Source organism: Bos indicus, chromosome 23 (assembly GCF_029378745.1).
Source record: "Bos indicus isolate NIAB-ARS_2022 breed Sahiwal x Tharparkar chromosome 23, NIAB-ARS_B.indTharparkar_mat_pri_1.0, whole genome shotgun sequence".
Lineage (NCBI taxonomy): Eukaryota > Metazoa > Chordata > Mammalia > Artiodactyla > Bovidae > Bos > Bos indicus.
Window position 1 is genome coordinate 31591103 of NC_091782.1, and position 4998 is coordinate 31596100.

Consider the following 4998-nt stretch of genomic DNA (forward strand, 5'->3'; position numbering starts at 1 on the left):
AAAGCCATATGATTTATCTCAATAGATGCAGAGAAAGCCTTTGACAAAATTCAACATCCATTTATGATCAAAACTCTCCAGAAAGCAGGAATAGAAGGAACATACCTCAACATAATAAAAGCTATACATGACAAACCCACAACAAACATTATCCTGAATGGTGAAAAATTGAAAGCATTTCCCCTGAAGTCAGGAACAAGACAAGGGTGCCCACTCTCACCACTACTATTCAACATAGTTTTGGAAGTTCTGGCCACAGCAATCAGAGCAGAAAAAGAAATAAAAGGAATCCAAATTGGAAAAGAAGAAGTAAAACTCTCACTGTTTGCAGATGACATGATCCTCTACATAGAAAACCCTAAACACTCCACCAGAAAATTACTACAGCTAATCAATGACTATAGTAAATTTGCAGGAAATAAAATCAACACACGGGAATCCCTTGCATTCCTATACACTAATAATGAGAAAATAGAAAGAGAAATTAAGGAAACAATTCCGTTCACCATTGCAACGAAAAGAATAAAATACTTAAGAATATATCTACCTAAAGAAACTAAAGACCTATATATAGAAAACGATAAAACACTGATGAAAGAAATCAAAGAAGACACTAATAGATGGAGAAATATACCATGTTCATGGATTGGAAGAATCAATATAGTGAAAATGAGTATACTACCCAAAGCAATTTATAGATTCATTGCAATCCCTATCAAGCTACCAACGGTACTCTTCACAGAGCTAGAACAAATAATTTCACAATTTGTATGGAAATACAAAAAACCTCGAATAGCCAAAGCGATCTTGAGAAAGAAGAATGGAACTGGAGGAATCAACCTACCTGACTTCAGGCTCTACTACAAAGCCACAGTTATCAAGACAGTATGGTACTGGCACAAAGACAGAAATATAGATCAATGGAACAAAATAGAAAGCCCAGAGATAAATCCACGCACATATGGACACCTTATCTTTGACAAAGGAGGCAAGAATATACAATGGAGAAAAGACAATCTCTTTAACAAGTGGTACTGGGAAAACTGGTCAACCACTTGTAAAAGAATGAAACTAGAACACTTTCTAACACCATCCACAAAAATAAACTCAAAATGGATTAAAGATCTAAACATAAGACCAGAAGCTATAAAAATCTTAGAGGAGAACATAGGCAAAAAACTCTCCAACATACATCACAGCAGGATCCTCTATGACCCACCTCCCAGAATATTGGAAATAAAAGCAAAAATAAACAAATGGGACCTAATTAAAATTAAAAGCTTCTGCACAACAAAAGAAACTATAAGCAAGGTGAAAAGACAGCCTTCAGAATGGGAGAAAATAATAGCAAATGAAGCAACTGACGAACAACTAATCTCAAAAATACACAAGCAACTCCTGCAGCTCAATTCCAGAAAAATAAACGACCCAATCAAAAAATGGGCCAAAGAACTAAATAGACATTTCTCCAAAGAAGACATACAGATGGCTAACAAACACATGAAAAGATGCTCAACATCACTCATTATCAGAGAAATGCAAATCAAAACCACTATGAGGTACCATTTCACGCCAGTCAGAATGGCTGCAATCCAAAAGTCTACAAGCAATAAATGCTGGAGATGGTGTGGAGAAAAGGGAACCCTATTACATTGTTGGTGGGAATGAAAATTAGTACAGCCACTATGGACAAAGTGTGGAGATTCCTTAAAAGAACTGGAAATAGAACTGCCATATGACCCAGCAATCCCACTGCTGGGCATACACACTGAGGAAACCAGAAGTGAAAGAGACACATGTACCCCAATGTTCATCACAGCACTGTTTATAATAGCCAGGACATGGAAGCAACCTAGATGTCCATCAGCAGATGAATGGATAAGAAAGCAGTGGTACATATACACAATGGAATATTACTCAGCCATTAAAAAGAATACATTTGAATCAGTTCTAATGAGGTGGATGAAACCGGAGCCTATTATACAGAGTGAAGTAAGCCAGAAAGAAAAACACCAATACAGTATACTAACGCATATATATGGAGTTCAGAAAGATGGCAATTACAACCCTGTATGCGAGACAGCAAAAGAGACACAGATGTATAGAACAGTCTTTTGGACTCTGTGGGAGAGAGAAGGGGGGATGATTTGGGAGAATGGCATTAAAACATGTATAATATCATATAAGAAACGAATCACCAGTCCAGGTTCGATCAGGATACAGGAAGCTTAGGACTGGTGCACTGAGATGACTCAGAGGGATGGTACGGGGAGGGAGGTGGGAGGGGGGTTCAGGATGGGGAACACGTGTATACCCATGGTGGATGCATGTTGATGTATGGCAAAACCAATACAATATTGTAAATTTAAAAATTAATTAATTAATTAATTTAAAATTCAAACAGCAAAAAAAAAAAAAAAATGTATTTTAACCACTAAAGCAACTTCAACAACAAAAAAACACAGAATCTAAGAAGTTAATAAAGGAGATAAAATGAAATAGTAAAAAAAAAAAAATGAATTAATACAAAAGAAGGCAAAAAAGGAGAAATAAAACAAAAACAGAAGAGTTGAGACAAATAGAAAATAAGCAAAAAATTGTAGACTTGAACCAAACCATATTTTAATTCACTTACATTACACAAAAACAAAAAAATCATTGCAAACTAAAGGCAGAGATTGTTATGCTTAAGAAATAACAACATCCAACTATATCTTGTTTTCAAGAAATACACTTTAAAAATAAAAGATAAATTGACTTTTTTAAAACTCTTTTTACTAAAAGAGTTAGTAAAATATATCATGCAAACACAAAGCTTTAAAAGCAGATTTAACTATTTCATATCAAATAAATCAGACTCCAAGACAAGGAGCATTATAAGGAAAAAGTGGAATATTATATAAAGATTAAATTGGCAATCTATCTTGAATAGGTAACAGTCACACGTGTGTGTGCAACTAATAAAATCTCAAACTTCATGAAGCAGAAGTTGAAAACATCAAAGGACAAATAGACAACGCACAAACATCATTGGGACTATCAACACATTTCTCTTAATAATAAGTAGGACAACTAGACAAGAAAATAATAACGATACAGAATGTATTGAAAACCACTCAGCCAACTTCAACTAGTTGAAGTGAATCAAACTTTTTTTTTTTTTTTTAACAAAACACATACAGCATTCGCTAAAATAGACTGTATAGTTAGCACAGCAGAAATAAAGAGATAGGATAGTTAGGCTGGGGTCCGAGGGTAAGACCTCCCTAAGGACATTTAGGAATCTTTGGAACTTGAACTTGGGATGACAGGTATACCAGGAGCACTGCTGTGGAGAAGAGTGAAATGGAAGACTTGAAGACTGGCAGGAAGACAATCTAAGAGGGAGCTGATGAGATCAAGCTGTAGGACTAAGTAGCCTTGGTACTATAACACATTCTTTCCAAAAACAAAAACTATTTCTTGCTGATTTAATCTCTTGGCTATAACCAAGCTTTCCTGATCCCTTCCTCTCTCCATCTCTCCTTCTCCTCCCCTTGCCCCACCTCACATGGACACACGCACATACACAGACAGACTCAAGTTGACATGAACATTTTGAAAAATAAATTTTATCATGGAAAATGTATTTTTATGCAACTGCCTTTCTTCATTTACCAGTGTGTCTGGAAATTATTCTACATCAGTACACAGAGATCTCATTATTTTAATGCAGAACAATGTCAACAATTTATACTTAAATGGATTATTTACTCTTGCAATGATGATTGACATTTTGGTTCTTTCCAGTTTTTCACTTTTACAAAATCTGCAGTAGACAGTTTGTGAACATGTATTGCTGTGTATGTAATAGTATTTCAGTTGGATGCTTAACGAGAATTTTACATCAAAGGTCATATAAATTTTGCATATTAAATAATGCCAAAAACCTGAAATATATCTATACCAATATACCTTCCATTTACAAGTGTATAAAAATGATTATCTTCTCAGAAACTCACCTTGGTGGCACAAGAGAAACTTTTTAACCATTTGGATAAAACACAAGATCGGATGTCTACCTTATACTACATACATAAATACATTATAAGTTAATAAGTACCCAGAAATGAAAGATATATTTTTTTAACTTTCAGAGTTAGGTGGAGGAGAATATATTTATTATTTGAGACTATCTTAGAAACAAAAAAATACACCATAAAGAATGCTATTGATACATTCACCTATAATAAATAGAATTATATTTATTATGATAATTTATGAAAAATTACAATAATAAGACAATCCCCCCAAATGGGAGATTTCTGCGTTACAAGTCACTAATAAAAGATGAGTTCTCAGAATATATAAATAAGAACTCCAAGAGAAAAAATGATTTAAGAAAAAAGAAAATGGCCCAAACTTATACAAATGAATTTTACACTAGAGAAATATTGGCAAATTGCCCTACACAGTGGCTGCACTAGCCTTCACCAAACACATGAGTGTGGAAAATTTCCCACCTAGAGTCAAAGAATTTGTCTCTCCTTATAGTCTTATTTGCATGAAATGTTCCTTTGGTATCTGATTTTCTTGAAGAGATCTCTAGTCTTTCCCATTCTGTTTTCCTCTTTCTTTGCATTGATTACTGAGGAATGCTTTCTTATCCCACCTTGCTATTCTTTGGAACTCTGCATTCAGATGTGTATGTCTTTCCTTTTCTCCTTTGCCTTTAGCTTCTCTTCTTTTCTTCAGTCTTGAATATTCATCAGAAGGACTGATGCTGAAGCTGAAGCTCAATACTTTGGACAACTGATGTGAAGAGCTGACTCATTTGAAAAGACCCTGATGTTGAGAAAGATTGAAGGTGGGAGGAGAAGGGGATGACAGAGGATGAGATGGCTGGATAGCATCACCGACTTGATGGACATGAGTTTGAGCAAGCTCCGGGAGTTGATGATGAACAGGGAAGCCTAGCATGCTGCAGTCCATGGGGTTGCAAAGAGTCTGACACAACTG